Source organism: Botryllus schlosseri, chromosome 7 (genome assembly GCF_051294905.1).
Source record: "Botryllus schlosseri isolate E-star chromosome 7, Bs_hap1, whole genome shotgun sequence".
Lineage (NCBI taxonomy): Eukaryota > Metazoa > Chordata > Ascidiacea > Stolidobranchia > Styelidae > Botryllus > Botryllus schlosseri.
This window is the reverse complement of record NC_137242.1, coordinates 110,459-123,244: the sequence shown is the minus strand read 5'-3', so window position 1 is coordinate 123,244 and position 12,786 is coordinate 110,459.

Genomic DNA, 12,786 nt, shown 5'->3' with positions numbered 1-12,786 from the left:
CTCCTTGTCGCTTCGACATCTTCCTGTCTTTTCATTGTATCGCATTTTTTGTGGTGTATTGAACTGATAAAATTGCTAATAAACCAATGATGATTATTTCACTAGCTATTTACAGCCATTGTTATACTTGAACGAAATAAACTAGAAAGGCTGTGTCTGCACACAAGAACACACACAGACACACACACACACACACACACACGCACACACAAATAATATTTAGACGTCCTCGTAGGACATTTTCAAAAACCCGAAAAGGACGTATGGTAACCTTAACTTATTGTGACTGACAAAATCAATGATTATATCGATGACATCGCCGGCATAGCTGACGTCTACAATTTAAATGCACTCCACTGACAGCGTATTGTAATTTCAGATTTTTCATCATGAATAATTTACTGATGCAGGTTTCGTAAGCATAGAAATTGTTGGAGATTTTATGTTTCTGGTACTGTGTATCGATATCAGTGCATATCATCTTGTGAAATGGGAACATCAGCTCCAACGTACGATGTTAAGACGTGATTATTCTGTACTATTTATGCAAAAACAGTTCCATATACACTACAAAAAAAATTAGACAGATTTGATCTCAAATTTAAGAAATGAGGATGATTTGGTCTCATTTTCAGCAATTTTAGTCTCACTGATGAATTGAGGTCTTAAAATTGAGACAGATTCAGCTGTTTAAGACCATATATAATTGTCACAATTATTTGGTCTTAAAAATGAGACCAATAAAACGCATCTCATGAGACATATTGTGCTTATTAAGACAGTTTTTGATGTGTCAATATTTTTGGTCTTGTTTTTAAGACAAATTTTGCTAATCAAGAAACGACATGATTTGTGGTCTTAAAAATGAGACCGGAAAGTTGACATGGGTCAGGAGCTCTGAGACATAACTAGCTTAATCAGACAATTTCTGATGTGTCAGTATTTTTGGTTTTGTTTTTAAGACAGATTTCGCTAATCAAGTAACAACATGATTTGTGGTCTTAAAAATGAGACTGGAAAGTTAACATGGGTCAGGAGCTCTAAGACATAACAAGCTTATTAAGACAGTTTATGATGTGTCAGTATTTTTGGTCTTGTTTCTAAGACAAATTTCACTAATCAAGGAATGACATGATTTGTGGTCTTAAAAATGAGACCGGAAAGTTGACATGGGCCAAGAGCACAAGACATAACTAGCTTTTTGAGACAGTTATTGATGTTTCATTATTTTCGGTCTTGTTTTGAAGTCGGATTTCGCTAATCAAGAAACAACATGGTTTGTGGTCTTGAAAATGAGACCGGAAAGTTGACATGGGCCAAAAGCATAAAATTACTACAGGGTTGGTGCGATGACATGCAAAATAAGGTCAAAAACATGCAAAATAAGGTCAGTCGCGACATGCAAAATAAGGTCAGTCACATGCAAAATAAGGTCAGTCGCGACATGCAAAATAAGGTCAGTCCGCGCATAAATCCAAATCTATATTTCAATTCCAAATCCAACTCTTTTTCTTATGAAAACGAAATTCAAAATATCTTTCCTGTATAGTAGCCTACGTTCAACAGTGAAATTCCTTATCTATATCCTAAGTCTTAGGATGTTTCAATCAAAAGATAACCATGATTATCTTGATTACGAAGTCAGTCGCATGTGAAATATTATTATCAGTCGGCGCGTAAATCCAAATTCATCTTTCAATTTGAAGTCCAAGTCTTTCTCTTATGAAAAATAAATTTAAAATATCTTTCCTATATAGTAATTTCATGATTGAGATTCCTCATCTATATCCTAAAGGTGAAGATGTTCAAAACAAAATGATCAGACGATTATTACGATTACGAGGTGATTAGTCGCATCTAGAATATTAACAGTCCGTGTATAAATCCAAATACTTACTTCAAATCCGACTTTTTTCTTGTGCCACTGACCTTACAGTCTGCAATCTGCATGTGGCGACTGACCGTATTTCGCATGCGACTGACCTTATTTCGCATGCGACTGACCTTATTTTGCATGTGACTGACCTTATTTTGCATGTGACTGACCTTATTTTGCATGTGACTGACCTTATTTTGCATGTCGCGACTGACCTTATTTTGCATGTGACTGACCTTATTTTGCATGTGACTGACCTTATTTTGCATGTCGCGACTGACCTTATTTTGCATGCGACTGACCTTATTTTGCATGTGACTGACCTTATTTTGCATGTCGCGACTGACCTTATTTTGCATGCGACTGACCTTATTTTGCATGTGACTGACCTTATTTTGCATGTCGCGACTGACCTTATTTTGCATGGACTGACCTTATTTTGCATTTGACTGACCTTATTCTGCATACAGTCCGCGCATAAAGCATAATTTCAAATCCAACTTTTTTCTACTTGAAATCAAAATATATATATTTTGCTACCTACCCTACTTTCAACATTGAAATTGCAAAATTCGAATGAAAATTCAGGTATATGTCCTCGTGAAAATTGAAACGTTCGATTTGTTTCCTTTGGTCATTTTAAAATCAAAATCCTATTTTGCTTCTCTGCAAATTGCATGCCTACATTATGATTTAAATTTCATATCCAAATATAGGGGAAGACCGGGAGCAAAGTTACAGCGGTGGGCTCTTCCAGCCATTACTAAAAAAATGCTTGATTCAGGATGTATATCGTCAGGTCAATATGTCTTTACTGCCGGCGCCAGAAAATCTGAATTGTTTGCTTCTTATGCATGGATTGTATGTTGAAGAGGTGGTTTGAGACCGCTGTCATCTTCGCCCGGACGGTCACTGTATAATGTAAATTGATGTCCAGGCTCCTCATCGCAGACATGATGTTACGTCAGTATTCATATACAGCGTCCTTTTGAAAAAAGACGTGGTGAATGACGAATACAAAGTTATACAAAATATAAAGTGAATAAAGAGAGCAAGGAGAAGCGTCAAAAGATATATAGCGAACAGTTTTATATCAGGCATTGGGCCAGGGCATATCGTTTCAGCAATCTTCTATCCGTTCATTATATCGGGTGTGTCATATGTATTGCATACTGCATTGTGTGTCTTGAGCGGATAAAAATAAATTTATTAGGCTAGAAATTTATATCAAAGGATATAAAAATGAAAAATACACTATGGCGATCTCAGTATAAACTAATACATACTATAAATAACTACTTAAAACTCGTTTCTCTCATTGCAAACGAGTTTAAAGGTCGAGTGAGCGATTCGCAAGTTGCACAGGACCTTTTTGGGGCCTTGGCAATGACACGGAGATACGATTAATGTCAGAAGAGATCATATTCCACTTGAAAAATCAAACAGTCATTCATTTTTACTAGGGCCATTTTTATATGACCATAAAAAATCAATAATATGACTTTAATTTTTGGAAAATATGACTTTATATGACTTTATCTGAAAATTGCGTATTTTTACTCACGGAATTACGGAGTAAAACATACGCAACATAAAACTAATACACATCCATTTTTATTTTAACCCACTGTTGTAGTACAGTTTCATCCTAGTGTGGAATGTTAGAGTCTCTGAAGTTACGATTTGGACGTAAAATGATTTCACAGACACTGATGAGGGTTGACACTTCTGCAGTTTTGCATACAGCACTGGCGAAATGTCTTGTCGTTGTAGCTCCATAATTTGTTTCCCATCGTTTTTGTCGAATCGCTTCTTCGTGTAGTTTCTGAGCTCAAGCAGTTCTTTTCCGAAATCAAGGGTATTTAGATCGGCATGAGCCTCTTTGATTTTTTTCCATTTTGAGTATAAATTTTGAAATATTGTTCTAGTCGAGGCATATTTTTGTTAACTGAATGGCCCTAATAATTACGTTATCGCTGTGGTCTAACGTATTGGCAATAATAAACAATAATGGCCAGACTAGATTCCCGAAATGGCATTGACTTCAAGTACTTCTATAATAATTTAGCCATAGACCTACTATAATATTATTAAAGTCGGATATTTCTCGGAACGACACGTTGTACGAATTGAACTTTGCAATTAGCCTATCTTTATGCGTGAATTGCGTTGAACGAGTAGCATATGCGTATATCTTCCAGTGTTGGGATCAAGTCACTACCTTCAAGTCCCGAGTCATTTCGAGTCATGGCACATTTTGACTCGAGTCAAGTCAAGTCAATCGATTTTCGAAGATGACTCGAGTCAGGTCAAGTCACTCGTTTTTTGGAGGTGACTGGAGTCAAGTCGAGTGAAGTCAAGTCAAGTCATACGAAAAAGTTGACTCGAGTCTGACTCGGGTCAATTCATGACTCGAGTGATCCCAACACTGACATCTTCTTTAAATTAAATTACCAAATCCAGGGATATTTAGATATCCCTAAGCAACTTATAGGACACATTCCAGAGGACTTTTTGGATATTGATCATACAAAATGTACAATTGAACTCTGAAAAAGTCTGCATTATATAGATCGTCGGCTGTTATAAGGAAAAGACAAAATTGGACCGTAACGTGTTTCGACAAACCTTCAACACAATCGTTCCTATTATCAATTCATTTTTCTGACACCTCCGTGTACTTACGAGCTCTAAAAGCGTCGTAACTGCAAAGTTTCTTAGTCACAATTGATCTGCGTAATCCAGAATCAAAATAATGTCAATGTAGCAAATTAAGCCTGACAATTATTGTCACCAGAAGTCACCAAACCTTCCTTATCACCATTCTCATATCCCGAAACCGAATTACACGGTCTGTGCTTAATATTCATAAATGAAGTCAATCAGTGGCGTCAATACTATGTGTCATCATCACCCATAAAGGACGAGCTGGCCTGTCATAAATAGGAAGCCCAAAGTTCAAAGAAGGTTTGTAAAACTAAATATTTGCTTACTGGAGTCAGGGGTAAACCCGTCATTTAGTAGTTAGTGCCGAGCGGGTTGCCGCGTTCAAGAAGCATAATTGAAGTCGGTCTTATGCAGGATCGCGATTTTTTGGTGACTCGAGTCATTTTCTTTAAAATTAAAAATGACTCTACTCATTGACTCGACTTGTACTCGACTTATTTTGCATGACTCGGACCAAGTCAAATGACTCGAGACTGGGTCTAACAAAAAACAGGCGTTTTTTTACGAGTGGAAGTTCTTTTCGAAGCAGCCAAAAACATCCTTAAGTAGAATTAGGTGACTATGAAAACTACTCAAGTGAGTAGTTTTAAATAGCACTTATAAATGTGCTCTCGTTGCCCGTCAAAACCTGGAAACCGACATATGCTTGAACGAAGAAAAACTACCATATGATCAGGGCGGAATACAAGAAAAAGCGTAGCGCTATCAAGTTGCCGGACCTGTAGTGGTGAAACAGCATCTCCCGACTATCCGACAATCGCCGAGCATGTCCGCATTCAAGTCGAAATACAAGCAATTTTATCTAGATGAATAGGCCTACTATTAGTCAGCCTTCAGGATTACCGGATCATGAACTAACATATCGATCTCGCCAGCCGCCATCATGCCACCTCATTTTTTTCTATATTATCTACTTTTACTTTTCATTTAGTGTGCATACCTCTTCTCTACTTCGGCTAGGTTAAGGGGGGTGCCTGATTTCAAAGACTAGCCCACTCCAAGTCGTTTCGACACCTATTCCTTTCTTCTCATTGTATCGCAGTTTTAAAATGATGAAAATATGCGGAATGTGCAGAGAGCTCGTTTTATTTTCCCACGCAGAAATGTATTTCAAACAGCTTGACGACTCGCCGCAACATGTTATATAAATAACTTTACTAGTTAGCTAGCGAGTGGCGTAGTTGGTTAACCACCAAGGGGAGTGGTTCGAATCCCGGTTCGGACTAACTTATATGTGTCGGAGGTTACATGGGCTCCTCATCACCGACCTCACTGCAATTGCGGTGACTTAAAAGGCCCAGATATGACAGTGGATGGAGCTATAAGCTATGAGTCGAAAATAACGAACCGATGAAAGCCTTGAAGATACAGAGACTGCCCATCAGCTCATGAAGAAATGCATTAAACTGTGTGATAAAATGTGATGTCGTGGAGCACAAAGCCCTAATCAGGCTATAAGCATCACTGTTGTATTGTGAGTTGTAATAATGATAATAATATACCAGTCCCTGAATTTATAGGTCTTCGTGATATGTAAAATAAGGTCGCAATAAGTCGCTACACGCAGAATAAGGTCAGTCACATGCAAAATAAGGTCAGTCGCGACATGCAGAATAAGGTCAGTCTCATGCAAAATAAGGTCAGTCACATGCAAAATAAGGTCAGTCACATGCAAAATAAGGTCAGTCGCGACATGCAAATTAAGGTCAGTCACATGCAAAATAAGGTCAGTCGCATGCAAAATAAGGTCAGTCGCATGCAAAATAAGGTCAGTCGCGACATGCAAAATAAGGTCAGTCACATGCAAAATAAGGTCAGTCACATGCAAAATAAGGTCAGTCGCGACATGCAAAATAAGGTCAGTCACATGCAAAATAAGGTCAGTCGCATGCAAAATAAGGTCAGTCGCGACATGCAAAATAAGGTCAGTCACATGCAAAATAAGGTCAGTCACATGCAAAATAAGGTCAGTCGCGACATGCAAAATAAGGTCAGTCACATGCAAAATAAGGTCAGTCACATGCAAAATAAGGTCAGTCGCGACATGCAAAATAAGGTCAGTCACATGCAAAATAAGGTCAGTCGCATGCAAAATAAGGTCAGTCGCGACATGCAAAATAAGGTCAGTCACATGCAAAATAAGGTCAGTCACATGCAAAATAAGGTCAGTCACATGCAAAATAAGGTCAGTCGCGACATGCAAAATAAGGTCAGTCACATGCAAAATAAGGTCAGTCACATGCAAAATAAGGTCAGTCACATGCAAAATAAGGTCAGTCGCGACATGCAAAATAAGGTCAGTCACATGCAAAATAAGGTCGGTCACATGCAAAATAAGGTCAGTCACAAGCAAAATAAGGTCAGTCGCGACATGCAAAATAAGGTCAGTCGCGACATGCAGAATAAGGTCAGCCACATGCAAAATAAGGTCAGTCGCATGTAAAATAAGGTCATTCGCATTCAAAATACGGTCAGTCGCCACATGCAGATTGCGGACTATAAGGTCAGTGGCACAAGAAAAAAGTCGGATTTGAAGTAAATATTTGGATTTATACACGGACTGTTAATATTCTAGATGCGACTAATCACCCCGTAATCGAAATAATCGTCTGATTATGTTTTGTTTTAAACATCTTCACCTTTAGGATATAGATGAGGAATCTCAATCATGAAATTACTATATAGGAAAGATATTTTAAATTTATTTTTCATAAGAGAAAGACTTGGATTTCTAATTAAAATATGGATTTGGATTTACGCGCCGACTGATAATAATATTCTACATGCGACTGACTTCGTAATCAAGATAATCATGATTATCTTTTGATTGAAACATCTTAAGACTTAGGATATAGATAAGGAATTTCACTGTTGAAAGTAGGCTACTATACAGGAAAGATATTTTGAATTTCGTTTTCATAAGAAAAAGAGTTGGATTTGGAGTTGAAGTATAGATTTGGATTAATGCGCGGACTGACCTTATTTTGCATGTCGCGACTGACCTTATTTTGCATGTGACTGACCTTATTTTGCATGTCGCGACTGACCTTATTTTGCATGTTTTTGACCTTATTTTGCATGTCATCGCACCAACCCTCCTCTAAAATTAGACAAATTTGGTCTCAAATCGATTTTTTAGAAAAAGAAGTCTTAAAACCAATTAGTCTTACCAAGTACATTCGGCACTTCTTCGATAGTAGGTAGACATCGAAAAGTGTTCACCATGATCACCAATAAATGCTTTCCATGAACACGAATAAAAATTTATAAACCTTATTCTGCATGTGACTGACCTTATTTTGCATGTCGCGACTAACCTTATTTTGCATGTTGTTGACCTTATTTTGCATGTTGTTGACCTTATTTTGCATGTCATCGCACCAACCCTCCTCGCAGCAGCTGAGCGGCACATACAGAAAAATGTGCCTTGCGAATGTATCTTTTATGCAAGCTTCGTGTGGTAAGTCAGCAACTAGTACGGTAGACATTTCAAAAGAAATTCATCAGCAAGCCTAAGCCTTTTTGTACGCCTCAATTTTTGTTATAGAATGACGTCATATTTGATTTGTCATTTGGGGATACGACTGCTGACCACTGTGATTCTATTAGAATTTTTAGCGAAAATCGGTGATCGGGTGAATCATGGAAATATACTCGGTTGTCATGACGTTTTGTGCTTCGGAAATTACAGCGGCATATTCAGGAACCTCTTGCCATACTACTTCTTGGTGATGTATTCAATGACAAATGCACGTAAACGACTATTTTCGGGTGTAATTCCAGGTATTATGACGAAAAAACAATTTTAAGAAGATGAATAGATACCTACTACACAGCCGTTTGACTGAATATTTTGCAGAGAAATCGTCAGAAATGTGTCGATGATAACGCTCAACAGACCATGTCTATCGACAATCCTTAGGTATAAATATATTTCGAGAGTGCGGGCATGGTTTCACACCGGCGGTTGCTACGAAGAATCATCATTTACCCGAATATATGATCACAACGAATAGTAGAACACTTTTTTACAAGATTTAGGCTCCGGACTCTACATATATCTCATTAGAATCGAATTGAAATTGGACATTTTCGGAATTTCAGTACCCCGGACATATTTATGGCCCCCGTTAGATCCTTGACACGTCTACTTGAATAATAATTTTGGTATTGATGGAATCGGCTAGACTAGTAGAATCCATTTCAAAACGAATTAGGCTTCGGACTCTACATATATCTCATTAGAATCGAATTGAAATCGGACATTTTTGAAATTTTGATAATCCGGACACAATTATGGCCCCAGTTCGACCCTTGGGACGTCGACTTGAATAATAATTTTGGTATTGATGAAATTGGCAAGACTAGTAGAATCCATTTCAAAACGAATTAGGCTTCGGACTCTACATATATCTCATTAGAATCGAATTGAAATCGGACATTTTCGAAATTTCGGTAATCCGGACACAATTATGGCCCCAGTTCGACCCTTGGGACGTCGACTTGAATAATAATTTTGGTATTGATGGAATCGGCTAGACTAGTAGAATCCATTTCAAAACGAATTAGGCTTCGGACTCTACATATATCTCATTAGAATCGAATTGAAATCGGACATTTTCGAAATTTCGGTAATCCGGACACAATTATGGCCCCAGTTCGACCCTTGGGACGTCGACTTGAATAATAATTTTGGTATTGATGGAATCGGCTAGACTAGTAGAATCTATTTCAAAACGAATTAGGCTTCGGACTCTACATATATCTCATTAGAATCGAATTGAAATCGGACATTTTCAAAATTTCGGTAATCCGGACACAATTATGGCCCCAGTTCGACCCTTGGGACGTCGACTTGAATAATAATTTTGGTATTGATGGAATTGGCTAGACTAGTAGAATCCATTTCAAAACGAATTAGGCTTCGGACTCTACATATATCTCATTAGAATCGAATTGAAATCGGACATTTTTGAAATTTTGATAATCCGGACACAATTATGGCCCCAGTTCGACCCTTGGGACGTCGACTTGATTAATAATTTTGGTCTCGATCGAAGCGGCTAGACTAGTAGAATCCATTTCAAAACGAATTAGGCTTCGGACTCTACACTACATATATCTCATTAGAATCGAATTGAAATCGGACATTTTCGAAATTTTGATAATCCGGACACAATTATGGCCCCAGTTCGACCCTTGGGACGTCGACTTGAATAATAATTTTGGTCTTGATCGAAGCGGCTAGACTAGTAGAATCCGTTTCCAAACGTATTAGGCTTCGGACTCTACATATATCTCATTAGAATCGAATTGAAATCGGACATTTTTGAAATTTTGATAATCCGGACACAATTATGGCCCCAGTTCGACCCTTGGGACGTCGACTTGATTAATAAATTTGGTCTCGATCGAAGCGGCTAGACTAGTAGAATCCATTTCAAAACGAATTAGGCTTCGGACTCTACATATATCTCATTAGAATCGAATTGAAATCGGACCTTTTCGAAATTTTGATAATCCGGACACAATTATGGCCCCAGTTCGACCCTTGGGACGTCGACTTGAATAATAATTTTGGTCTTGATCGAAGCGGCTAGACTAGTAGAATCCATTTCAAAACGAATTAGGCTTCGGACTCTACATATATCTCATTAGAATCGAATTGAAATCGGACATTTTTGAAATTTTGATAATCCGGACACAATTATGGCCCCAGTTCGACCCTTGGGACGTCGACTTGAATAATAATTTTGGTATTGATGAAATTGGCAAGACTAGTAGAATCCATTTCAAAACGAATTAGGCTTCGGACTCTACATATATCTCATTAGAATCGAATTGAAATCGGACATTTTCGAAATTTCGGTAATCCGGACACAATTATGGCCCCAGTTCGACCCTTGGGACGTCGACTTGAATAATAATTTTGGTATTGATGGAATCGGCTAGACTAGTAGAATCCATTTCAAAACGAATTAGGCTTCGGACTCTACATATATCTCATTAGAATCGAATTGAAATCGGACATTTTCGAAATTTCGGTAATCCGGACACAATTATGGCCCCAGTTCGACCCTTGGGACGTCGACTTGAATAATAATTTTGGTATTGATGGAATCGGCTAGACTAGTAGAATCCATTTCAAAACGAATTAGGCTTCGGACTCTACATATATCTCATTAGAATCGAATTGAAATCGGACATTTTCAAAATTTCGGTAATCCGGACACAATTATGGCCCCAGTTCGACCCTTGGGACGTCGACTTGAATAATAATTTTGGTATTGATGGAATTGGCTAGACTAGTAGAATCCATTTCAAAACGAATTAGGCTTCGGACTCTACATATATCTCATTAGAATCGAATTGAAATCGGACATTTTTGAAATTTTGATAATCCGGACACAATTATGGCCCCAGTTCGACCCTTGGGACGTCGACTTGATTAATAATTTTGGTCTCGATCGAAGCGGCTAGACTAGTAGAATCCATTTCAAAACGAATTAGGCTTCGGACTCTACACTACATATATCTCATTAGAATCGAATTGAAATCGGACATTTTCGAAATTTTGATAATCCGGACACAATTATGGCCCCAGTTCGACCCTTGGGACGTCGACTTGAATAATAATTTTGGTCTTGATCGAAGCGGCTAGACTAGTAGAATCCGTTTCCAAACGTATTAGGCTTCGGACTCTACATATATCTCATTAGAATCGAATTGAAATCGGACATTTTTGAAATTTTGATAATCCGGACACAATTATAGCCCCAGTTCGACCCTTGGGACGTCGACTTGATTAATAAATTTGGTCTCGATCGAAGCGGCTAGACTAGTAGAATCCATTTCAAAACGAATTAGGCTTCGGACTCTACATATATCTCATTAGAATCGAATTGAAATTGGACATTTTCTAAATTTCGGTACCCCTGACACAATTATGGCCCCCGTTTGACCCGTGGGTTTGAATTGTGTATGTTATGGCTCTGCTCTGCTCTGTCCTTTCATCCAACCTATGTATGTAAGTACACAGCTGCTAATTAATTAACATTGCTTTCTCCAATGTTACAGACCAATAAAACAACACTCTAGCAAGTCCGATTTTATCACATTTATTCGCAATGTAAGAATGTACAAGATGAAGATAACAAATACGGTAAGGCACATTCAAAATTCGGGCTGTTCTATTAATCAATTTACTATCATCGATGAGTAACATCCTAGGAGTTCTTCAGCGTCTTTGTAATTAAGTTTTTTTTTACCATGGTAAGTTTGATTATAAATTCAATCAATATTACAAGTTTAAAATATGAATGGACTTTGAAATCTGATTTCAAAAATTTCATAATATCACAGTTTTCTGCATTAACGCCAGGGTTGATTACCTTCACCTCGATTGTTAATTCACCTGGTCGCGAAAGTATTCTGCCTTTGATTTATTCGCAAACGTCCTCAGTAAGCAAAGTTTCGATTTGACGTACTTACACACCGAGAATACGTCATTGTATTCCCAAATCGAATTTGTAAATCCATGCATTTTCAACCTGTCATGGTTTTTTGATAGCAGAAAAAGCCGGTGTCGACGAAGGTGCTGCTGCTCTTGATTTGAATTGGTTAGAGAGCATACTCAAATGCTCCTAACGTGTTAAAAATTTCCTCTCTTTGTTCCGCCGACAAAATTTCCGGGATCGGTGCTTGAAATGTCTTGAAAATCGGAACTCTCTCGTATATAACCGGTGATGAAGATTCCGGCATTTTGCGGCGCTTTCCCATTGAAATTTTGTCTTTTTGCGTGATTATATTGTCATCCTCGAAGCTCGATTCGATCATTAGATGCGGTCTTTTAAGATCGTTTTTGAAATAATTAAAACGTTTACTGATGTGATATTTAAAAAAATGTATAAATTTCGATCTCTGTCGTCTAATTATATTGTAACCTATAAGACAGTGAAAATAGAAAAGATTGTAGAGAGCTATACAGTTGCGGAATTAATTCCTTTCATTGATGAACTTGAACTCGCACTTAAACTTTACTTTTTCGATTAAAATATGCTAAATGGTAATCAATAGGGATGGTGTGAACATAGAAGGGTTATAACCAAGTCACAATTCAATCTCACTTTTATAGTTTTGACTCGAGTAAAGTCGAGTCATTTTTAATTCACCACCGAGTCAAG